We start from the raw sequence: 26,455 nt of genomic DNA, 5'->3' as shown, positions 1-26,455 counted from the left end.
TTTGTATGACACGCCATAGCGCTTCAGAATTTTCGTAAACTGGGCATTACATAAATGAGTGGCTTTGTCGCTAATGATCGCACGTGGCGTGCCAAATTTGGAAAACAATTTCTTTAAGAATTTTACCACTGCTCTCGCATCATTTGTTTATAAGGCTTGAGCCTCCACCCATTTAGATACAGAGTCGACTGCCACGAGTATGAACCTGTATCCACGGGAGCTTGGGAAGGGTCCCATAAAATCAATCCCCCAAACATCAAAAACTTCGCAAGCTTGGTTCCAGTTTTGGGGCATCTTATCCCGCTGAGAAATGTTGCCTACCCACTGACATCTATCACAAGCTTGAATGAATTTCTGGGTGTCCTTGAAAATGATGGCCAATAGAAACCTGCATCAAGAATCTTCTTTGTTGTTCTATTTGCATCATAATGGCTTCCAGTGGGTCCTGAGTGGCAGTGCTCCAAAATACTTAGACCCTCAACCCTAGAAACACATCTTGGAGGAACCTGATCAGAACAAACTCGGAATAAGTATGGATCCTCCCATATGTAGTGCTTAAGGTCTGAAAAAATTTCTTTCTTTGTTGATGTGTAAACCATTTTAGGATGACCTTTCCAACCGAATAGTTGGCATAACTGGCAAACCATGGTGGCTCCTTCTCTTCTACTACCTAGATGTTATACAAGTGTTCTTCAGGGAATAAGTCATTAATGTCCTTCTCCTTCATAACTTCAGTACTAGGGCTCTCTAAACGGGACAAATGATCTACTGCAAGATTCTCTGCCCCCGCTTGTCTGAGATCTCAAGATCAAACTCTTGAAGCAATAAGACCCACCTAATCAATTGTGGTTTGGCATCTGATTTTGCTAAGTAAGTAACGCAAAGCTGAATGATCTGTATACACTACCACTTTGGAAAGAACCAAATATGACCGGAATTTATCAAAGGTAAATACCACGGCAAGTAGTTCTTTTTCGGTTGTAGTGTAATTTTCTTGGACCCCTGTTAGAGTCTTGTTTGCGTAATATATAGGATGGAAATGTTTGTCTCGCCGCTGACCAAGCACTGCTCCCACTGCAAAATCACTTGGATCACACATCAATTCGAATGGGGAGTCCCAGTCTGGAGCTACCATGATAGGTGCTTGAATTAATTTCTCCTTGAGAGTAATAAACACATCCATGCAATCCTTATCGAACTCGAATGGGACATCCTTCTCCAACAACGTTGTCAGGGGTCTAGCTATTTAAGAAAAATCTTTGATAAACCTTCTATAGAACCCTGCATGTCCCAAAACACTTCTACTGGCCTTTACTGAATTTGCAGGTGGTAATTTTTCTATGGTTGAGATCTTTGCCTTGTCTACCTCAATTCCCTCTTTTGAGATTTTGTGACCCAAGACTATTTCCTCTTGGACCATGAAATGGCATTTCTCCCAACTTAGCACAAGGTTAGTTTCTTCACATCGGATGAGGACCCATTCTAGATTATTGAGGCATACTTCGAATGAGTCACCAAAGATGGAGAAATCATCCATAAACACTTCCATAAAATCTTCTACCATTTCCTCAAAAATTGTTGTCATGCATCTCTGAAAGATAGCTGGGGCGTTGCATAACCCGAAAGACATACGACAATACGCAAATGTGCCATATGGACAAGTGAACATGGTCTTCTCCTGATCTTCTGGGGCAATGGGAATTTGGAAATAACTGGAGAACCCATCTAAAAAACAATAGTAAGCATGTCTTACTAGTCGCTCAAGTATCTGATCAATGAATGGTAGCAGAAAATGATCCTTTCTAGTGGCATCATTCAATTTTCTATAGTCAATACATACCCTCCACCCGGTAGTTGTTCGAGTTGGGATTAACTCATTTTTGTCATTGGTGATCACAATCATCCCCCCTTCTTTGGAACTACTTGTACAGGGCTTACCCATTCACTGTATGATATCGGATAGATAATGCATGTATCGAGAAGTTTGATGATTTCGGTCCTCACCACTTCCTTAATATTCAGATTGAGTCTTCTTTACAGCAAGGCTTTAGGTCTATGCTCATCCATCATTAGAATTTTGTGAGTACAAATGGATGGATTAATCCCTTTTATGTCCGCTATCTTCCATCCAATTGCTTTCTTGTGTTTTTATAGCATATCTACCAATCCCTTCTTTTGCTCAACTATTAGGTTTGAAGAGATGATAACTGGAAGCTGTGTTCCTACTCCCAGAAAAGCATACTAATCCCTGCAAGTGTACAATATCACCTAGTAATACCTCATGTAAAGACATGAGGATCATATTCCATGGGGCTAAGGATCTACTATTACTCCATCTCGGCTTATTATCTAGCCTAACATCTTTAGGGAAGGGATTTACTCTCCTAGATGCAATTAAAACTAAATACAAGATAAATAACAAATTAGAGAGAATAAGCAATGAGCAAGCAAGAATAATAATGAAATGCAAAGGCCTATGGATGTGGATCCCCGTGAGGGGTTATCATGATACATGGATGATGAACAAAAGATGCAAGGGTAATTTGACCCGAGAGATTTCTATATTAGAATAACCCTAATTTCTCAGCGCGTTGAACCCTAATCCCATACGAATGTTGATAGGAATTTCTTCCTAATCCATATTCCTATGATTGCATTAAGAACCAGAAAATCTCAAAATAGGGACAAACTCATCCTAAGTTTACCCCTAAAACACGGAGGGCTACCGACACCCAATTTCTGGGTGTGTTGATACAAGTATCCCCTTCTAATCCATTCATAATCTAATACATGCGAGTAGGTCACATCTACATGTATAACTCATAAAAGATCCACGGATTTCTCATTAGTGTAGCGCTTAGCATGAAAACAATTGATCAAATCTCAAATTAACCCAAGCATGGAATTAACAAACAATCATCCAAAATACATCCGGTAGTGTGTCATTATACCACAACAAGCAACAAAGTCAAGTAAAACACAAAGCAAACTAATAAATGACACTCCTTAAATGAAATGGTGAAGGAGGAGGTAGAAAATGTGCCAAATGACGCTTCCCCTGCCAAAAGAATGCTGAATGATGCTTCCCCTAGAAGTGAGTCTCCTTCCTTCAAATAGTTGTCAATTTCCCCTTTGAATGATGATGTCTTCTTACCTTTAGAGCCCTTGAACTTGCCATTGGATGATCACCTCGTTTCCTTGCCCTTTTTCTTCTTCCCAAGGTCACCCAAGGTCTCCTAAGAAGTCTCCAAGAAGCCCTCTCCAAATCTGTCCAAAAAGTCCCTCATTCTATCCTAGAAATCTGGATTTATACCCTTCACAGCATACGGGCCATATGGGGGCCGTATGTGGCCCGTATGGCACACAAAGCCTAGATTTTTGCTTCATGCGGGGGTGCATACAACCTACATATAGAATTCATATGGCCTCCATACGGATTATATGGGGGCCACATGATGTTCTGGATAGGCTACTTTAAAAAATCCCGCTGCCACAATGTTTGCTACAGTGACATCACTACATTAACTCTGCTACAGTAATTTCAAGACTGTTTTCTTCTTCTTTTCGCCTAAATGACGTCGTAGTGTTCTTCATAGCTTTCCCGTACCCTACAAAGCAAATAGTACATGATTAAGCACAAAACAGGCATCAATCTTCAATAAATTACACGCAAAGTGAATAAAATACATATAAGAAAACACCTACATTTAGACACTTATCATCTAACCCTCATGGTGTCACTCTCTCACAAAGATTACCAATGTGAACTCTCAACCCTAGTGTCACTCTAAGGTAGAAATCATTCAGCAAGCATCCAAGAGTGGAACTCAATTAAAACATCAATTAAGGAAAGCATAATAAAAGATTAATGAAACAAATACATTCTAGGGTTCACAAATCCAAGTACCCACTAGGAATTTAGCTCTCCATAGAGCAAGACACAATCAATAGTAAAATCGAAAGTAAAAACAAGTAATCCATAGAAAAACCCCTCGGTAGTCATGTCGATGGTCTTGTGGAGTAGCCTCATCCTCTTCAAAGGTCTCCTCGTCAAGCCTAGGGCACACCTCGTCGGATCGGTATCGATGAAAGCTCCCCCAATAGCTATCTTTCAAGAGAAATGTGGTGTCGAAGCCCAGGAAGCACTCCAAAAGCCTTGCCAATACCTCTATAAACCCTAGCCGCAAAGCTCTCAAGAGTTGGAGAAAAGATTGAAAGAAGGATTCCCAAAGCGGGCTGAATCAAAGCTTTAATAGGCTGGAATCGGGCATCCACATGGCCCTGTGGATGTTCCACACGCCCTTGTTGAATTTCCACATGCCCTTATGGAAATTCCACACGAGCGTCTGGATTCTCTAGAATTCTTATTTTCTCCTGGCTGTGAACAGTAACTGCTACAGTAATTGTTATAGTGATTTCCTACAGTGCCGCCTAAAACACTCCTGGTTCACACTTTTCATCAAGGCAACAAAACGGGCACACGTTTATCCATAGATTACTTTGCTTCTTCAATAAAAAGCCTCATTAGTGAAGATCTTGATATCATTGCATAAGTCGGGATACGCAAATATGACTGTCTTCGTGCCCCTCCAAGTCATTGTAATTGCTTGAATACATAGAGGTTGGCCCATATTCTTGTATCTTTGAGTCCAACTTGTGTATTCGCATTTGTTCCTTCCAAGATTTTATCAAATAGTGCATTCATGATCTACATTGGGTTTTTCTTACATATTTGGCTCCACAACCGTATATGCACCAAAGTAACACAAATACACATGTATTAGCTCTAAAACCTGATAAAAGTAATGGTCAATGCAAGAAAAGAATACTTCGTATTACTAATACACAAGCACTTATCAAGGCCATATGGATCAAGCTAGAAAATAGCTTCTCTTGCTACAGTATCAATCTAGGGGTCAATCCCGGGCAACATTAAGGCCGTCTAGCCTAGATCAATTCCTGATCCAAAAACTCTCCATGTACTACAGTGATTACTACAGTGATCTTGATGCAGTAAGTACTCCAGCTACATTAATTTGCTACAGTAAATACACTACAATATCGTGACCTGGTTTTCTTCTCTTTTTCACCCAAATTGTATCTTCATGTCCTCCATGGCTCTTTCATGCCCTGCGAAGCAAATAATAGTCGATTATGCACAAAACGGGCATCCATTCTTATAAAAATACATGGTAGATGTATAAAATACATATACAAAAACACATACATTTAGATACTTATCAATAAGGAGAAAAAGGATGGAGATAAAATGCAATTGGATTAAGTGTTAATAGAAGAGAACAATTCCCTAGGGTGTTCCCTTTGCACTCATGACATTGCCCCTTGCGTTTGACCCGCAAGTGCCATGTTTGTCGAAGTAATAAATCCCAAGTGAGTGGGGTATTGTATCCATAGGGAGTAAGGAATAAAAAAATACTAAAATTGCTACTTAACCAAGTGAAGATGAATAATGATTGTTTTTATAAAGTGTAATGTAAGCAGAAATAAAAGAAACAAAAACGAGAGGCCCAAGTAAGTAAGAGAAAAGGCAATCGATAGAAGGGGGGTACTCGGACAATGCTCCCCTAGGACTAATGTTTTCAGTGCAAAGACCTACTAATATGCTTCCTAACTAATGCTTAATGAGTCGATGAAATCCTAAAGCACATGGTCCCAAACCTAAGGTCAACCGTGACTAACTCTACACTATGTCCCGGTGGAGAAATAGCTCAGTCTCAATACCTCACATTGTGATAAGTTGCATGGAGTTCTAGGGATTCCAAATGATAAACCATATTCCTATGTGTAGATCTAACCCTTTGGTCCAGGCGAAAGACCCCTAGTCACAATTAAGACCCAAATACTAAAGTTATTTGAACGCTTCACTTTGTTGCTCGTGCAACTAAGACCCAGCGGAGTTCATCCTTTAGTTCTTCACTTTATTGTAACCGCAAAGAACTCTAGGAATTCAAGGTAGAATAAATCACACAGGAGAAGAGTGGGGACGCTCTGCTACCTCTCCACGCACCTTCTCAACCCTCTCTAATCTAGCTTTGTCTAACCCTCATGGCATGTCGCCCATTCACAAAGATTACAAACATGAACTCTCAACCCTAGTGTCACTCTAAGGGAGAAATTATTCAACAAGCATTCAAGATTTGAACTCAATTAAAAACATCAATTATGGAAGGAAAATAAAAGGTCAAAAAAACAATAACATCCTAAGGTTTACAAAATCCAAGTACCCACTAGGGGTTTAGCTCTCCATGGAGCAAGATACAATCAATAATGAAATCGAAAGTAAAAACAAGTAATCCCTAGGAAAACCCCCTCGGTAGTTGTGTCGATGGTCTTGTGGAGTAGCCTCATCTTTTCCAAAGGTCCCCATGTCTGGCCTAAGGCACACCTCACCGGATCGATGCGGACAAAAGCTCTCCCAATAACCTTCTTCCAAGCGAATCGTATTGTTAAATCTGTAGAACCACTCCAACGACTTGCCAAAAGCCTCTCAAAACCCTAGCTGACGGCCTCTCAAAAGATGGAGAAAAGTTGGAGAGAAGGATGAAAGATTCGCTCCAAAATCGGGATGAACCGCGGCTTAAATAGGGCTAGAATCGGGCATTGATATGCCCATGTGGATTTTTCACACAGGCCTGTGGAATTTCCACAAGGGAGTGGGTTATTTCCACATGCCCATGTGGATTCTCTAGAAACCTAATTTTCGGCTGGCTGTGAACAGTAACTGCTACAATATATTACTACATTGATTTGCTACATTACCTACTACAGTACTCTGCCAAAACACTCCCAATTCCACACTTTTCATCGAAGCAATATAAACAGGCACACGTTTATGTCATAGATCACAACTCTTCTTCAATTGAAGGTCTCATTGGTGAAGATCTTGCTATCAATGCACAAGTCGGAATACGCAAATGTGACTACCTTCGTGCCCCTCTGACAAGGTCCCCTTGCGTATATCCCGCAAGTGCACGGGTTGTCGAAGTAATAATCCCGGGTGAGCGAGTATCAAATCCACAGGGAGTAGGGAATAAAAATACTTAATTCGATTCTTAGCTATATAAAAGATCAATGATAATGAGTGTGATAATGATTCAATTCTCAACAGTACAAGCAACAAGTAAGAGAGCAAAAGTAAAGAATGGTGTAAGGCAATCGATAAAGATGGGGTTCCCGGATAATGCTCCACCTAGGATAATTGTTTCAAGTGCAAGAACCCTCTATTATGCTTCCTAATCAATGCAATGGTGAGTCATGGAAATCCTTAATTACATAGTCCCAAATTTAAGGCCAACTATGCCTAACTCTACACATGTCTCGGAGGAGAAATCGAACAATCTCAACACCTCGCACTCGCATAGAGTTGCAATGAGCTCTAGGGATTCCAAGTGATAAATCTCTTCCTTATTATAGACCTAACCCTTTGGTCCAGGTGGAAGGTCCCTAACCACAATTGAGCCCTAGATACTAAGATCACCTCAACGCTTCACTACACTGCACGTGCAACCAAGCCCCAGTGGAAGTTCATTCCTTAGACCATTCACTCTATTATTGTACCTCTCTACTCACCCTCTCAACCCTCTCCAACCTAGCTTTGTCTAACACTGGTGGTGTGTCACTCACTCACAAGGTTACCAACAAGAACTCTCAACCCTAGTGTTACTCTAGGGGAAATGTTCATACAATCAAGTGTTCAAGGTTGGAACTCACAATAAACATCAATTTATTGAAAGCATAATAAAGATGTTCAAAGAAACAAATACATCCTAGGGTTCACAATACCCGAGTACCCACTAGGGGTTTAGCTCTCCATGGAGCTAAGTACAATCAAAGAAATAGAATGTAAAAGCAATAAATCCATAAAAAAAACCCCTCGATAGTCGTGTCGATGGTCTTGTGGAAAGTCCTCTACTCATCCTCCAAGGATTCCCTCGTCCGGTATAGGATACGCCTCAACGGAAGCTCCCCTACCAACCTTCTTCCTAAGGAATCATGATGTCAGAGCCGTAGAACCTCTACAAAACCTTGGCCAATACCCCTCAAAACCCTAGCCGAAGCCCTCTCTCAAGTTGGGGAAAAGATGGAGAAAAGAATACTAAAATCGGGGCTGATTCGGCTTTAAATAGGGCTGGAATCGGGCGATTACAAGGGCGTGGATGCTTCACGCGCCTGTGGGGAATTTCCACACCGGCGTGGATAATTTCCACATGCCCGTGTGGATCCTCTGAACTCCTGTTTTCTTGGCCAGCTATGAACAGTGCTGCTACAGTGCTTTCTACCATACTGCTACAGTACTCTTCTACAGTATCCACCTGAATAGCTTCCCGAATCCATACTTTCATCGAAGTAACACAAACGGGCACACGTTCACGTCATGGACCACTTGCATCTTCAATGATAGGCACATTGGTGAAGCTCTTGTTCTATGTGCATAAGTCAGAATGCTCGACTGTGACTGCCTTTATGCCCATCCAAATGGATGTGCCAGCTCGAATATGAGGAGGTTGGCACACACTCTAGCATCTCACTTCGACCTATGTATTCGCGTTTGGACCTTAGCAAGATTTCCTCCAAAATTGGTGCATTGTAATCTACATTGGCTTCATTCCTTCATACTTGGCCTCACAACCCTACCTGCACGAAAGTAACATAAAACACACATATTAGTGTAAAAACCTGAGAAAAGTAATGCTCAACATAAGGAATGAACGCTTCGCATTCATATCGCACAAGCACTTATCAAACTCCCCCACACTTAAGCTTTTGCTTGTCCTCAAGCAAAAATTAAACCGTTATGTGAATCCATGAAGAAAATATTGAAAGTGCTTGACCTTAGGTTCACCAAAATATACAAAGAGAGCATTCTACATGTGAGGAAGATTTCAACACTAAATACAAAAAATCAATGCTCTAGCTAAAAACTTGAATCAAAAAGGAAACAAAACCCGAAGTGGGTATGCGTGTGTGAACTCACTCAAGTCAACCGAAAGTATACTCCTCAAAGTTCTAAGTACAATGGACTTATTTATCTACAAAAGTGACAACAATTTTAAAGATGGTAGTAGCTTCACACATCCTCTAAGGTAGCCCTTTCCAAAGAGGCCGCTAAGGTGGCTTTCACACTTTCGAGGTGGTAGCTTTCACTCATTCTATGAGATAGCTCTTTCTCTCATTAGGGCATAACTAGTATCCAACTTATGAGAGTAGCTTCATACTTCATAGGTGGTAGCTCTTTCCACACAACAAGCACAAATAAACAATAAAAACTGAATTTAAAAATAGGAAACAACTATAACTAGACCCTTTAACATCGAACTTGAGTTTCCAAAAGAGTTTAAAGAATGAGTAGTGCACTAAGTGTAAATCGGGCAAAAATTCCTAGAAATTCAAGCAAGAACTAGAGCATGAAAACATTTAATGTTAGAAATTCTCCTAAACTCAAGAATACAATCCTTGCAACTAAGGTGAACCGTCATTGGCTATGTGAGCATATAACAATCAAGAACAATATAAAAGATGTGTGCACTATGAAACTCCCCCCACACTTAAGTTGTACATTGTCCCCAATGTACACATGCAAGCTCACTCAAAATATAAATCATTCAAAAGCAAATGTGGCAGAAGCAATCAAAACAATACTCCCCTGACTCCTAGTATTGCGTTTGATGAAGCTAATCCCATGGGAGTAGTATTCTGATGGGTTGTGAAGCTCACACGGCCAAGTGTCTCAGCACCTTGGCCGTGCCCATGACTAAGTCTCAATTCCCAAGAAGACAAGACCATCTGCATGCATACACAAGGGGATTCAGTAAAGCTCAATAAAAAAAAACATATCCCGAGTGTATATAAAAGATAGAAAATGAATACAACTCGAGATACAAAATGAAAATAAACTCAGAAGGAGAATCCTTTCTGTGTGAATAAGTCTAAAATAAAAATGCAACATAAAAGAAAAATGCCGGGACAAAATCAAATGTCGAGTAGTCAGCTCGGGGCTCCCGATGCTCTAGCACTGCTGCTGGTGAAGATGCACATGGTGGGTCCACCAGTGCTGGGGTAGGGGATGAGGTTGCCGGAGGAACTGATGGTCTGGATCTCAATAGATCTCGTAGAAAGTCAAACCGGGCTATAAGATGCGTATCTTGGATGGCTGTATGGCAGCGGAGCTCCGCTATCTCGGTCTGAATCTCCCTCACAACGCTCTCAAGCCTCTCAATACGGTCATAAGCTCGAGGACCCTGTGCTGCGGGAGGTCTGGGAATCTGCGGGGAAACCTCCGCAGTAACTCATTCGCTACTAGTGGTCTCTGGGGTAGCTGTAGGAAGAATATAGACCCCTGGCTCACATCTCCGTACCAACCCCATCATCCTGATCGTATCAAACGCAAGAGGTGTAGGTGTAACTATCCTCTCAGCACCACGTAAAGCATCGCCCAAACCCATTCCCAAAATGAGCCTGGTAATGTAAGGGCCAGCAAATAATAAACCCACTCTCACAGACTGACCCTGATATCTCAGAATATCTACTAATATGCACACCAAGTGAATCGGCACATTGCGGGCCATGGAGTATAAAAAGAGAAGATCTTGCTTGGTTAGAGCAGAAGTGTTATCGGCTAGACCTGACACAGATCTGCTGATGACTGCATGTAAATATCTGTAGCTCGACCGGGATAGGCTAGTGGCCTTCGACAACCCTAGTTCATACTCCCCATGTCCACACAGAATCCTGTACGCATGATGTGGAGTTACTGATACTGGAAAATCCACTTGTAATCGTCCATACTCCAATGTACCTGTATAAGCGATATCGTACAGGCCCGTCCAAATCGAAAACTCAGTAACACTCATGGAAAACAGATGTCCAAATGCCCGAAATTGTATAGCATCCGTAGTGTCAAATCTCCCATGCATCAACCGGAACTCAAAAGACGCTAAAACCTCGAGCGTCAATACGCGGTAAGCTGGCTCATTGATCGTCAGTAGCCACCTCCAGCTTCCTACTGCTAGCATCTCATCAATTCCATTAGTCAGCTCATCACCCCGCTGAATATCTCTAGCACTTGTAAATCCGTGAAACAACTCTGACCAAAACCGAGTGCTGAAAGTCTCTCAAATCGAGTCTGATGCTTGAGATTTGAGAAATCCAAGTGTAGTGGCTCGGGTGGGGTGACTCTGAGATGCTTTACTTCGTTCTTCTTCATGCGAGGTGCCATATCTGTCGTACAAAAGAAGAAAACGATCAAAGAAGATCAAAAGCAGTATACTGCAGAATTCCACTCGGGCTTGTGGAAATTACACACGCCCGTGTGGATCTGCAGGGCGTGAAAGTCCCGCACGGGCGCATAACAACTCTCAAAAATTCAACTTAGAACCGCGTCCAGATGCTTTCTAAACTTACACCATGCATTGTAAAAATGAAAATTCACAATTAAAGATATTTAATCTGTGAAAAACAAGAGTTGGCGAAGAAAAGAGGATAAAAAGGTTACCGAAGAAATAAATGTGAAAACTTTGAAAACCGGTACGATATGTGAAGCAAAACCTCCAAAATGACGATGCGCGACTGAAAAGATGATAAGAAGTAGTTTTCAAGCGACTGGAGATGAAGAATGAGACGGATCACAAGGTTTTTAAGGAAAAGATCTCGTCTCTTGGCAAAGGCGTGCGGAAATTACCCACGCCCGTGCGCTTCATTACAAGAGAGTCACAGGGGTGCATGCACACTCCTATGCACTCTCAGGAAAACACTCCTTCGACTCTGACTGCTCTCACACGGGCATGTAGAAAATACCCACGCCTGTGCGTCCGACCCACAGGGGAAGCCGCACGCCCCTGTGGCTTCTCTGGTCATCTAAGAAAATACCAAGTGTTATACATGCCCATGCGGAAATTCTGCACGGCCGTGGACATTCACATGCCCAACTCGCTGGCGCAGCCGCACGCCCCTATGTTTTCTTGGGATGGAGAGAACTCCTCTGTAGAGTTTAACATTGGCGTGTGGAAATTACCCATGCCCGTGCATGGTTCACAAGTCGCCCACAAGGTCAAGTCCACGCCCATGTGTGCTTACGGGAAAATTTGCCAAACCTTACATGACTTCACACGTCCGTGCAGAAATTACCCACGGGCATGTGCTAATCGCATGGTCATTCACAGGGGTATCCCCACGCTCTTGTGCCTTCTCTGGATCAGCTCGCAGTGTAACTCCACGGGCGAGCGAAAATTCCACACGCCAGTGTGTTTTCTGTGGATGACTTGAAAAATCTGCAGGCTCTGCAGAAATTTTCTGAACATGTTTACACACTCAGAGCTTGCCCTATTATGCAAATTTTACCAGTGAAAAATATAAAATAGAGCTCAAACGACCAAACTTCGCCAATTCTACAGGAAAACACACGATTAAAATTCAAAGTTCACAAGGAAATCTCAGCACAAGCATCTAAGAAATTAAGACACCAACACTTAACAAATTATTCATACAAACAAACTAAACTAAAAGTTAAGAATACAGTAAACACTTGGGTTGCCTCCCAAGAATCGCTTGTTTCACGTTACTAAGCTTGACGTACCTTGTCTTACCTCACAGGGGTTCATGAATGAAAGCTGTCCTCTTACCCATGACTTGAAATCATGATGTGCAAAGTCTCTTGAGAGTAGAGGGTGTATTATCGGGTTTTGGAACACCTAACAATGATACGTCCAACTTCTTCGGTTCACATATGTCTCCAACAGCCTTGGAGTGTTTCTGGTGGCATCTCCTAGCCCTCTTCATTTTCCGGAGCACCTTCTTCAAGATCCCGGGGTAGACGGTACTTCTTCCGTCGATCCAAGCATCATTACATCTTCATGTCCCTCCTCTTGTTCGAATAAACCTTCATACGGATCTGGATTGAACATCTCCTGTATGTATTCATCAACAATCTCATCAGTAGTGTCTAGAAAATATAAAGTGTCATCGAAATCAGGAGAATGCCTCATGGCCTCAGCAAGGCGGCATGTGAGCTTGTCATCTCCAACTCTCAAGGTGAGCTCTCCGCCATCCATGTCAATCAATGCTTTGGAAGTCCGCAAGAACGGTCTCCCAAGTATCAAAGGTACATCCGTATCCTCATCGACATCTATCACTACAAAGTCAACCGAAAAAATGTACTTGTCCACCTTGACAAGCATGTCTTCAACGATGCCTCTCGGATGTCGCACTGTTCGGTCTGCTAGTTGCAAAGTCATCCGAGTAGGCCTAGGCTCACCCAAGCCTAGCTTTTGAAAGAAGGTGTATGGCATGACGTTGATACTTGCCCATGAGTCCGCCAATGCCATTTCCTCACTAAGATTGCCAATATTACAAGGAATGATGAAGCTTCCCAGGTCTTTCTTCTTGTTCAGCATGTTCTTTTACAATACCGCCGAGCAGGAAGCATCTAGAATCACTGAAGCACTTTCCTCCAACTTCCTCTTGTTAGTCAACAAGTCTTTCAAGAACTTCGCATACTTAGGCATTTGGGCCAATGCCTCAACAAAAGGAATATTGATATGGTGTTGCTTGAACAAACTCAGGAACTTCTTGTACTGTTTATCCCCTTGGTCATTTTTCAATCTAGGTTGATAAGTGATTCTTAGCTTGAAAGATGGGGATGCCACCTCTTTATCTTTGCTTGTCCCCTCTTCCACCTCTATAACCTCGGGTGCGTGTTATTTTGGCTTCTCACTCGGAAGCCTACCTTCAACCTCACGACCACTTCTAAAAGTGATCGCTTTCACATGCTCTCTAGGGTTGGTCTCTATATTGCTTGGTAAGCTTCCATGTGGCCTTTCGGAGAGAGACTTCGCAATTTGCCCCACTTGATTTTCAAGATTATGCAAAGAGGCGGTGTGGTTGCGAAGTGTAGACTCAACTGATTCAAACCTTGTATTTGCAGATTGTATGAATCTAGTCAAGTGTTTCTCTAGGTCAATCATTCGGGTTTCCAAACCTGAGACTCTGTTTTCCACTTGAGGGGCTTGTTGTTGTTGTTGGCAACCTGGTGGCCCTATGGCCTTTTGTCGACCGTGGTTACTCCATGAAAAATTGAGATGATTCTTCCAACCCGGATTGTAGGTATTGCTATATGGGTTTCCTTGAGGTCTCATGCCATTACCTACAAAATCAACATTCTCCACTAAAGAAACATCACCTATAGAGATTGGGCAATCGGAGGGAGCATGTCCTCCACCACACCCGGTGTAATTAGTCATGGCCGCCACTCTGTTTGAAGTTAGAAGATCTAACTTCTTACTCAAATTTTCCACTTGGGCTGCCAATGAAGTTACCGCATCTATCTCATGAAGACCGGCCACCTTTTTCTTCTTCTTAGAATTCCGTTGGTAGCTGTTTAACTTTATTTCTTCAATCAACTGACGGGCCTCATCGGGGGTCTTGCTACCTAAGGTACCTCCTGATGCCGCAACCAAGAGTTTCCTTGTACTCGGGTTCAAACCATTGTAAAAGGTTTGAACAATCATCCACTTCCAGAATCTGTGTTGCGGGTACTTCATCAGGAGCTCCTTGAACCTTTCCCATGTCTCAAATAGAGACTCTAATTCCAACTGAACAAAGGATGAGATCTGGTTCCTAAGCTTTGCTAATTTTCCGGGAGGGAAATAACATGTTAGAAAAGCTTCCACCATCTCCTCCCACATGGTAATTGACGCTCTAGGTAACGAGTGTAGCCAATGTTTCTCTCTCCCCTTTAGGGAAAATGGGAAGGCTCTTAATTTGATGGCATCATCATCACCCCATTTATCTTCAGCATATCACACACCTAAAGAAAGCTTTCTATGTGACTGTTTGGATCCTCATCGGGCAAACCGTTAAACTGTGCTGATTTTCCGGGAGAGAAATAACAGGTTAGAAAAGCTTCCACCATCTCCTCCCACGTGGTAATTGACGAGCTAGGTAACGAGTGATAAGTGCTTGTGCGATATGAATGCGAAGCGTTCATTCCTTATGTTGAGCATTGCTTTTCTCAGGTTTTACATTAATATGTGTGTTTTTTATGTTACTTTTATGCAGGTAGGGTTGTGAGGCCGAGTATGATGGAAATAGGCCAATGTGGATCATAATGCACTTATTTTGGAGGAGATCTTGCTAGGGTTCAAACGCGAAGACATAGGTCAGGTGTGAGATGCTATAGTGTGTGCCAACCTCCTCGTATTCGAGTGAGCACATTCATTTGGAGGGGTACAAAGGCAGTCACACTCGAGCATTCTGATTTATGCATATAAGAACAAGATATCCACCAACGTGTACATCATTGAAGAAGCAAGTGATTCACGACATAAACGTGTGCCCTTTTGCGTTACCCCAATAAAAGTATGGAATTCGGGAGTATTTCCGGCAGAGTACTGCAGCAGGCACCGTAGCAAACACTGTAGTAAGTACTGTAGCAGCTCGGCCGAGAAATCAGAGAAACAGAGAATCCACATGGGCGTGTGGAAATTATCCACGCCCGTGTGGAAATTCCACAGGGGCATGTGATATCATAAACGCCCGTGTAGTCGCCCGATTCCAGCCCTATTTAAAGCTGATTTCAGCCCCGATTTCAGTATTCTTTTCTCCATCTTTTCCCCAACTGGTGAGAGGGTTTGGGCTAGCGTTTCGAGGGGTATTGGCCAAGGTTTTGGAGAGGTTCTACGGCTCTGACATCGTGATTCCATTAGGAAGAAGGTTGGTAGGGGAGCTTCGATCGAGGCGTATCCTATACCGGACAAAGGAATAATTGGACGACGAGTAGAAGACTTTCCACAAGACCATCAACACGACCATCGAGGGGGTTTCTTTATGGATTCATTGCTTTTACATTCAATTTATTTGATTGTACTTAGCTCCATGGAGAGCTAAATCCCTAGTGGGTACTTGGGTGATTATGAACCCTAGGATGTACTCATTTTATTGAACTTCTTTATTATGCTTTCAATAAATTGATGTTTATTGTGAGTTCCAACCTTGAATGCTTAATTGTATGAACATTTCCCCTATAGTGACACTAGGGTTGAGAGTTCTTGTTGGTAACCTTGTGAGTGAGTGACACACCACGAGCGTTAGACAAAGCTAGGTTGGAGAGGATTGAGAGGGTGAGTCGAGAGGTACAGGAGCGTCCCCTTCCCCCTCCGACGTGATAGATTCTATCTCCGTTCCTTGAGTTTTTTGGGGCCATACTAGAGTGAATGGTCTAAGGGATGAACCTCCGCTGGGGCCTACTTGCGCGTGCAATGGAGTGAAGCATTGAGGGGATCTTAGTATCTAGGGCTTAATTGTGGTTTGGGACCTTCCGCTTGGACCAAAGGGTTAGGTCTATAATTAGGAAGCGATTTATCACTTGGAATCCCTAGAACCCATTGCAACTTTATTCGAGTGCGAGGTTGAGAGGTTATTTAATCTCTCCTCCGGGACATGAGTAGAGTTAGGTATAGTTGACCTTAGATTTGGGACTATGTATGTAAGGATTTCCATGACTCATCATTGCATTGATTAGGAAGCATAATAGAGAGAGTTCTTGCACTTGAAACTATTTTCCTAGGTGAAGCATCATCCGAGTACCCCATCTTTATCGATTGCCTTACTCTTTTCTTTATTCTTGCTCTCTCACTTGTTTCTTTTATTATTGAGAATTGAATCAATTTCACACCAATCACTGTTGATCTTCCACATAGCTATGAACCAAATTAAGTATTTTCATTCCCTAATCCCTGTGGATTCGACCTCGCTCACCCGGGATTATTACTTCGACAAACCCGTGCACTTGCGGGATATAAGCAAGGGGTACTTGTCAAGTTTTTGGCACCATTGCCGGGGAGCTAGGCGTTTAGAGATAATTTGCACTTTGTTTTCTTAGCTATTTCACTACATATTCTATTTCATATCTTCTTATTCTATAATCGTTATGATTTTCTTTTTCTTTACTTTTGGTGCAGCTCTAGGTTATGACCGGAGGGAATCCATCAATATTGATTGAAGGACACCCTGAGCTTGAACGTACACTTCGAAGGAAAGGGAAAAAACCTGTACAAGAATAGCCTAATCTAGCTAATTTGGAAGTAGAAGGATCTGACAACATGGCAGAACAAAATGAGCAACAACGGACACTATCCGATTATGCCAGACCTTTAGTGTTGGGGACACAATCGAGTATTGTGCATCCCCCAATCACAGATTAGAATTTCGAGCTAAAGCCGGCATTCATCCATATGCTGTAGCAGTCCGCACAATCTAACGGTTTGGCCGATGAGGATCCAAACAGTCACATAGAGAGCTTCCTCGAGGTGTGTGACATGCTGAAGATAAATGGTGTGACAGATGATGCCATCAAAATGAGAGCCTTCGCATTTTCCTTAAAGGGGAAAGCAAAGCAGTGTGTACACTCATTACCTAGGGCATCAATCACTACATGGGAGGAGATGGTAGAAGCTTTTCTAGCCCATTATTTCCCTCCCGGAAAATCAGCAAAGCTTAGGAATGAGATCTCATCCTTTGTGCAGTTGGAATTGGAGTCTCTATTTGAGACATGGGAAAGGTTCAAGGAACTCCTGCGCAAGTGTCCGCAACACGGATTCCCGGAGTGGATGATTGTTCAAACCTTCTACAATGGTTTGAACCCGAGTACAAAGGCAACTCTTGGATGCGGCGGCAGGAGGTATCTTAGGTAGCAAGACCCCCGACGAGGCACGTCAATTGATTGAGGAAATGGGGTTAAATAGCTATCAGTGGAACGCTAAGGAAAAGAAAAAGGTGGCCGGTCTCCATGAAATTGATGTGGTAACTTCATTGGCGGCCCAAGTGAAGAGTTTGAGTAAGAAGCTAGATCTTATATCATCGAATAGAGTTGCGGCCGTGACAAATTGTACCGGTTGTGGTGGAGGACGTGCTCCTTCCGATTGCCCAATCGTCATAGGTGATGTTTCTTTAGTTGAGAATGTTGACTTTATAGGTAATGGAATGAGACCTCAAGGGAATCCATACAGCAACACCTATAATTCAGGTTGGAAGAATTATCCCAACTTTTCATGGAGTAATCAAGGACCATAGAAGACCATGGGCCCATCGGGGTTCCAACAACAACAACAACAAGCCCCTCAAGTGGAAAACAGAATTTCAAGCTTGGAAACCCGAATGACGGATTTGGAGAAGCACTTGGCTAGATTTGTTCAATCAGCAAATACAAGGTTTGAATCAGTCGAGGCTACAGTTCGCAGTCACACCGCCTTCTTGCACAACCTTGAAAATCAAGTGGGGCAAATTGCAAAATCTCTTTCCGAAAGGCCACATGGAAGTTTACCAAGTAACACGGAAACCAACCCGAGAGAACATGTGAAGGCGAACGCTTTGAGAAGCGGTCATGAGGTTGAAGGGCGGCTTCCGAGTGAGAAGCCGAAAGAACACGCACCCGAGGTCGTTGAGGTTGAGAAGGGAGCAAACAAAGAGAAAGAGTGGCACCCGCATCTTTCAAGCCAAGAATCCCTTATCCCTCTAGATTAAATAATGACCAAAGGGATGACCAGTATAAGAAGTTCCTGAGTTTGTTCAAGCAACTCCACATCAACATTCCTTTTGTTGAGGCTTTGGCTCAAATGCCTATGTATGCTAAGTTCATGAAAGACCTATTGACCAACAAGAGGAAATTGGAGGAGAGTGCTTCAGTGGTGCTTGATGCTTCATGCTCGGCGGTGTTGCAAAAGAAAATGCCGAACAAGAAGAAAGTCCCTGGAAGATTCATTATTCCGTGTAACATCGGCAACTTAGGTGAGGAAATGGCATTGGCGGATTTAGGGGCAAGTATCAACGTCATGCCATATACTTTCTTCCAAAAGCTAGGCTTGGGTGAGCCTAGGCCTACTCGGATGACTTTACAATTGGCGGACCGAACGGTACGACATCTGAGAGACATCATTGAAGACGTGCTTGTCAAGGTGGACAAGGATATTTTTCCGGTTGACTTTGTAGTGCTATATGTTGATGAGGAAGCAGATGTACCCTTGATACTTGGGAGACCGTTCTTGCGGACTTCCAAAGCATTGATTGACATGGACGGCGGAGAGCTCACATTGAGAGTCGGAGACGATAAGCTCACTTACCGCCTTGCTGAAGCCATGTAGCATTCTCTCGATTTTGATGAGATTGTTGATGAATATATACAGGAAATGTTCAACCCGGATTCGTATGAAGGTTTGTTAGACCAAGAGGAGAGCAATGAAGAAGTAATGATGCTTGGTTCGACTGGAGAGGAAACTTCTACCCCAGGAATCTTGAAGAAGGTGCTCTGAAAAATAAAGAGGGCTCGAAGACGCCACCGAAAACGCCCCAAGACTGTTGGAGACGTATATGAGCCAAGAAAGTTGGACGAACTATTGTTAGATGGTCCGAAGCCCGATAGTGCACCCTCTACCCTCAAGAGACTTTGCTCATCATGCTTGCAAGTTATGGGTAAGAGGGCAACCTTCATTCATGAACCACCGTGAGGTAAGAAAGATACGTCAAGCTTAGTGACGTTAAACAAGCGCTTCTTGGGAGGCAACCCAAGTGTTTACTGTTTTTTTCGTACTTCTAGTTTAGTTTGTTTGCATGAAAAAATTGTTAAGTGTTGGTGTTGCGAAGCGTTCATTCCTTATGTTGAGCATTACTTTTCTCAGGTTTTACATTAATATGTGTGTTTTTTATGTTACTTTTATGCAGGTAGGGTTGTGAGGCCGAGTATGATGGAAATAGGCCAATGTGTATCATAATTCACCTGTTTTGGAGGAGATCTTGCTAGGGTTCAAACGCGAAGACATAGGTCAGGTGTGAGATGCTATAGTGTGTGCCAACCTCCTCGTATTCGAGTGAGCACATTCATTTGGAGGGGTACAAAGGCAGTCACACTCGAGCATTCTGATTTATGCATATAAGAACAAGATATCCACCAACGTGTACATCATTGAAGAAGCAAGTGATTCACGACGTAAACGTGTGCCCGTTTGTGTTACCCCAATGAAAGTATGGAATTTGGGAGTATTTCCGTCAGAGTACTACAGTGAGGGCACATGCAGCAAAACACTCTGTAAAGTAGCATCGTAGCACCGGCCGAGAAATCAGAGAAACAGAGAATCCACACGGGCGTGTGGAAATTCCACAGGGGCGTGTGACATCATACACGCTCGTGTAGTCGCCCGATTCCAGCCCTATTTAAAGCCAATTTCAGCCCTGATTTCAGTATTCTTTTCTCCATCTTTTCCCCAACTGGTGAGAGGGTTTCGGCTAGGGTTTCGAGGGGTATTGGCCAAGGTTTTGGAAAGGTTCTACGGATCTGACATTGTGATTCCATTAGGAAGAAGGTTGGTAGGGGAGCTTCGATCGAGCTGTATCCTATACCGGACGAAGGAATCCTTGGACGACGAGTAGAGGACTTTCCACAAGACCATCGACATGACTATCGAGGGGGTTTCTTTATGGATTCATTGCTTTTACATTCAATTTATTTGATTGTACTTAGCTCCATGGAGAGCAAAATCCCTAGTGGGTACTTGGGTGATTGTGAACCCTAGGATGTACTCGTTTTATTGAATTTCTTTATTATGCTTTCAATAAATTGATGTTTATTATGAGTTCCAACCTTGAATGCTTGATTGTATGAACATTTCCCCTATAGTGACACTAGGGTTGAGAGTTCTTATTGGTAACCTTGTGAGTGAGTGACACACCACGAGCGTTAGACAAAGCTAGGTTGGAGAAGGTTGAGAGGGTGAGTCGAGAGGTACAGGAGCGTCCCTTTTCCCCTCTGACGTGATAGATTCTACCTCCGTTCCTTGAGTTCTTTGCTGCCATACTAGAGTGAATGGTCTAAGGGATGAACCTCCGCTAGGGCCTAGTTGCGCGTGCAATGGAGTGAAGCGTTGAGGGGATCTTAGTATCTAGGGCTTAATTGTGGCTAAGGACCTTCCGCCTGGACCAAAGGGTTAGGTCTATAATTAGGAAGCGATTTATCACTTGGAATCCCTAGAACCCATTGCAACTTTATTCGAGTGCGAGGTTGAGAGGTTATTTAACCTCTCCTCCGGAACATGAGTAGAGTTAGGCATAGTTGACCTTAGATTTGGGACTATGTATGTAAGGATTTCCACGACTCACCATTGCATTGATTAGGAAGCATAATAGAGAGAGTTCTTGCACTTGAAACGATTTTCCTAGATGAAGCATCATCCGAGTACCCCATCTTTATCGATTGCCATACCTTTTTCTTTATTCTTGCTCTCTCACTTATTTCTTTTATTATTGAGAATTGAATCAATATCACACCAATCACTATTGATCTTCCACATAGCTAAGAACCAAATTAAGTATTTTCATTCCCTACTCCCTGTGGATTCGACCCTGCTCACCCGGGATTATTACTTCGACAAACCCGTGCACTTACGGGATATAAGCAAGGGGTACTTGTCAAGGAGATAAGACTAGATCTAAAGAAAGAAGATATGACTCACTTCTCTTTAAGATTGCCTCTAATGTCGAGCTCCGTGTGCTAACACCACTTCTCTTGTGCCTCTAACTTGCTCCTTTGTTCCTTAGAAAGTGTAGACAAGCTTGATCTTCACTCTCATTAAAGTCCTCCTGGTGAAGAAGAAGATCCCCGAAAAAGATGCAGAGCACACCCTAAAACTGGTGTTAAAAAGGTACTTATCGGGCGTGACATGGTCTGCGCACGCTCGTGTCTCAGGCCGTGTCATGCTGGGGGTGACATAAGTGACAAGGAATGTCTCTACCTGAAAAGTTCGATGTCAAGGATACAATCATGTTGTGACCATGCAAAGCTATGACACGGTTAAGTCATGGGTACCCATCTCGTGTTAAATATTTTCCAATTAATTCACCGATGGCCTGGCATTTCGTGGCCATTGACACGACCATGTCCTGAATGTGTCGATCTTACAAATATCCTTCTGCAATGAAATCTCACTGAGTCAACAATTAGCTGAGACCTTTTGGGGGTATGACAAGAGCGTGTCCCGCCAGTGTCAGGCTTGAACACTTGAACTCCAAGGCGGTATTTTCTTCCTGAATTTGCCCCAAAATGTACTAAGCCCCTAATTTTGTGCATATGACAAAAATACCCATAATGGCACTGACAACAATCCTTTTGTGTATTGTACCATAAGTTCACTAGTTTGTTGATGATAGGATAGGCAATTAACATAAAGTGGGGTACCCGAATATTGCTTACCCTAGGGCTAACGTTTCAAGGGCAAGACCAATCATTATGTTTCCTAATTGATGTTTAATGAGTTATGGAAATCCTAAAACACTCGACCTTAAACCTAAGGTCAACTGTGACTAACTTATAAGTGCTTGTGCGATATGAATGCGAAGCGTTCTTTCCTTATGTTGAGCATTACTTTTCTTGGGTTTTTACACTAATATGTGTGTTTTTATGTTACTTTTATGCAGGTAGGGTTGTGAAACCAATTATGAAGGAAAGAAGCCAATGTGGATCACAATGCATCGATTTTTGAGGAAATCTTGCTAAAGTTCAAACACAAAGATATAAGTCACGTGCGAGATACTAGAGTGTGTGCCAACCTCCCCGTATTTGAGTTTGCACAACCATTTGGAGGAGCGCAAGGGCAGTCACACTCAAGCATTCCTACTTATGCACATAGAACAAGATCTCCATCAACTTATCCGTCATTGAAGAAGCAAAGCAATCAACGCATAAATGTGTGCTCGTTTATGTTACCTCGATGAAAAGTGGGTTTGGGAGTATTTTTGGCAGAGTACGGTAGCAGGTGGAAATTACCCACGCCCGTGTGGAAATTCCACAGGGGCGTGTGAAAAATCCACAGGACCGTGTGGATTCCCGATTCCAGTCCTATTTAAAGCCGATTTCAGCCCCGATTTCAGCATTCTTTTTTCCATCTTTTCCCCAACTTGAGAGAGGTTTTCGGCTAGGGTTTTAAGAGGAATTTCCTAGGGTTTTGGAGAGGTTCTACGACTCCGACATCATCATTCCATTGGAAGAAGGTTGGTAGGAGAGCTTCCGTCGAGGCGTATCCTATACCTGACAAGGGAATCCTTGGATAACGAGTAGAGGACTTTCCACAAGACCATTGACACGACTATCGAGGGGGTTTCTCTATGTATTCATTGCTTTTACATTCTATTTCTTTGATTGTACTTAGCTCCATGGAGTGCTAAACCCCTAGTGGGTACTTGGGTATTTGTGAACCCTAGGATGTATTTGTTTCATTGAATCTCTTTATTATGCTTTCAATTAATTGTTGTTTTTTGTGAGTTCCAACCTTGATTGCTTGATTGTTTGAACATTTCCCATAGAGTGACACTAGGGTTGAGAGTTCTTGTTCGTAACCTTGTGAGTGAGTGACACACCATGACCGTTAGACAAAGCTAGGTTGGAGAGGGTTAAGAGGGTGAGTCGAGAGATACAGGAGCGTCCCTTTCCCCTCCGACGTGATAGATTCTACCTCCATTCCTCGAGTTCTTTGCAGCCATAATAGAGTGAATGGTCTAAGGGATGACCCTCCGCTGTGGCTTAGTTGCGCGCGCAACAGAGTGAAGCGTTGAGGTGATCTTAGTATCTAGGGCTTAATCGTTGTTAGGGCCCTTCTACCTGGACCAAAAGGTTAGGTCTATAATTAGGAAGAGATTTATCATTTGGAATCCCTAGAGCTCATTGCAACTCTATTCGAGTGCGAGGTTCAGAGATTATCTAATCTCTCTTCCGGGACATGTATAGAGTTAGGCATAGTTTACCTTAGATTTGGGACTATGTATTTAAGGATTTCCATGACTCACCATTGCATTGATTAGGAAGCATAATAGAGGGTTCTTGCACTTGAAACGATTGTCCTAGGCGGAGCATTATCCGAGTACCCCATCTTTATCAATTGCCTAACCTCCTCCTTTACTCGTGCTCTCTTACTTGTTGTTTTTACTTTTGAGAATTGAATCATTGTCACACTTATCACTACTGATCTTTTATATAGCTAAGAAGCGGATTAAGTGTTTTTATTCCCTCCTCCCAGTGGATTCGATACCCGCTTATTCGGGATTATTACTTGGACAAACCCGTGCACTTGCGGGATATACGCAAGGGGACCTTGTCAAGTTTTTGGCGTCGTTGCTGGGGAGTAGGCGTTTAGAGATACTTTGCACTATCGTTTCTTAGATATTTCACCATACATTCTATTTCATATCTTCTTTTTCTATCATCGTTCTGATTTCTTTTTCTTTCTTTTTGGGTGCAGCTCCAGGTTATGACCCGAGGGAATCCCTCAATATTTATTGAAGGAGATCCTAAGCTTGAACGTACACTTAGAAAAAAGGGAAAGAGCCTGTGCAAGAACAGTCTAATTTAGCTTATTTAGAAGTGGAAGAATCTGAAAACATGGCAGAACAGAATGAGTAACAGCGAACATTATCCGATTATGCGAGACCTTCAGTGTTGGGGACACAGTCGAGTATTGTGCGTCCCCGATTCATGACTCGAACTTTGAACCCGAAGCTCGCATTCATCCACATGTTGCGAGCAATCCGCACAATTCAATGGTTTGGCCGATGAAGATCCAAACAGTCATATAGAGACATTTCTTGAGGTGTGTGATATGTTGAAGATAAACAAGGTGACGGATGATGCAATCAAGTTGCGAGCCTTCCCATTTCCCTAAAGAGGAGAACAAAGTAGTAGCTACACTCATTATCTAGAGTGTTAATTACCATGTGGGAGGATATGGTAGAAGCTTTTCTGGCCCATTATTTCCCTCCCAGAAAATCAGCAAAGCATAGGAACGAGATCTCATCCTTTGTTCTGTTGGAATTGGAGTCTTTATTCGAGACATGGGAAAGGTTCAAGGAGCTCCTGAGATAGTGCCCGCATGGGATGGTTTGAACCCGAGTACAAGGCAACTCTTGGATGTGGTAGCAGGAGATACCTTAGGTAGCAAGACCCCCGATGAGACCCGTCAGTTAATTGAAGAAATGGGGTTAAATAGCTTCCAATGGAATGCTAGGAAGATGAAAAAAATGGCCGGTCTCTATAAAATAGATGCGGTAACTTCATTGGCGGCTCAAGTGGAAAATTTGAGTAAGAAGTTAGATCTTCTAACTTCAAATAGAGTGGTGGCCGTGACTAATTGCACAGGGTGTGGTGGAGGACATGCTCCCTCCGATTGCCCGATCTCTTTCGGTGATGTTTCTTCTTTGGAGAACGTTGATTTTGTAGGTAATGGCATGAGACCTCAAGGAAACCCATATAGCAATACCTACAATCCGGGTTGGAAGAATCAGCCCAATTTCTCATGGAGTAATCAGGGTCCACAAAGGGCCATGTGGCCACCGGGTTTCCAACAACAACAACAAGCCCCTCAGGTGGAAAACTGACACGTCTGAATATGCGCGTATGTACCACAAGTGCACGGGTGTCGAAGTAATAATTACCCCGGTGAGTGGGTAGTCGAATCCACAGGGAACAGGGCTACTAGTACTAACTTCTTCTCTGCTTTCTAACCTAATGATAAATGGAAAGGTGTGGTGATCTAATGTGCGAAGAAGTGAATACCGGAGATGAATATGCAAGGGTTAAATGGATGGAGATCTCAATAAGTAAAAGTGGGGTATTCGGGCAATGCTCCCCTAGGATTCAGGTATTAGGTACCGAATAAGCAAAGTGTTTCTATGATGAGTAAGTTAAGTCGTGGAAATCCAAATATAATCGGATCCGGCCTCCCGATCACCGATACTAGTCCCCTACGAGGTCCCAGTGGAGAAATCGCTCAATCTCAACACCTCACACCACATATGACTGCAAAGCACTCTAGGGATTCCAAGAGTTGTATCCGATTCCTAAAAATTGATCCAACCCTAATTCCCGGCGAAGGATCCTAACCCCCTACAAGGTCCCGGCGGAGAAATCTCTCAATCTTATGCCTCACACCAAATATGGTTGCATAGAGCTTAAGGAACGGAGATAGAATACACTCAATCGGAAGGGAGAGGGGACACTCCACTATCTCATGACTCAAGCTCTCAACCCTCTTTAACCTTGAAGTTCTAACTCTAATGGAGACCTCTCTCACATCAAAGTAACAAATCATGCAAATCCAATCAACCACAAGGATTAATTAAACAAGCAAGCAATGAGAATACAAGATTAAAAACTTAATCAAACTCGGATTAAATAGAAACACTAAGCAAATCTACAAAAGATGAGAATCCTAGGGTTCACAAGCCCAAATACCCTCTTGGGTTTTAGCTCTCCATGGAGCAACATACAAAGCACACCATCAATGAATGAAAGTACATTAAAACCATAGAAATAAACCCCCTTATATATGAAGTGATGGCCTTGATGGAGAGCTTCGACGTCTTAAAGGACCCACTCCGAAGCTAGGTTCACCGGTGGCTTCCTTGATGC

The 26,455-nt window shown here is 42.8% G+C and overlaps 3 non-coding genes across 3 annotated transcripts; 1 reads left to right on the top strand and 2 right to left on the bottom strand.

The window, feature by feature from the left end:
* Positions 1-14,532: 14,532 nt before the first annotated feature.
* Positions 14,533-14,639, top strand: LOC120264048. Its single transcript, XR_005537229.1, has one exon. It is a non-coding gene; the product is annotated as a small nucleolar RNA R71 (small nucleolar RNA).
* A 2,865-nt stretch (positions 14,640-17,504) lies between these two features.
* Positions 17,505-17,611, bottom strand: LOC120264204. Its single transcript, XR_005537373.1, has one exon. It is a non-coding gene; the product is annotated as a small nucleolar RNA R71 (small nucleolar RNA).
* A 7,209-nt stretch (positions 17,612-24,820) lies between these two features.
* LOC120264159 lies at positions 24,821-24,929 on the bottom strand. Its single transcript, XR_005537331.1, has one exon. It is a non-coding gene; the product is annotated as a small nucleolar RNA R71 (small nucleolar RNA).
* Between the last annotated feature and the right edge of the window lie 1,526 nt (positions 24,930-26,455).

The sequence above is a fragment of the Dioscorea cayenensis genome, chromosome 6 (genome assembly GCF_009730915.1).
Source record: "Dioscorea cayenensis subsp. rotundata cultivar TDr96_F1 chromosome 6, TDr96_F1_v2_PseudoChromosome.rev07_lg8_w22 25.fasta, whole genome shotgun sequence".
Classification (NCBI taxonomy): Eukaryota; Viridiplantae; Streptophyta; class Magnoliopsida; order Dioscoreales; family Dioscoreaceae; genus Dioscorea; species Dioscorea cayenensis.
Note: the sequence above shows the minus strand (reverse complement) of the source record. Positions and strands in the feature narration are given on the sequence as shown.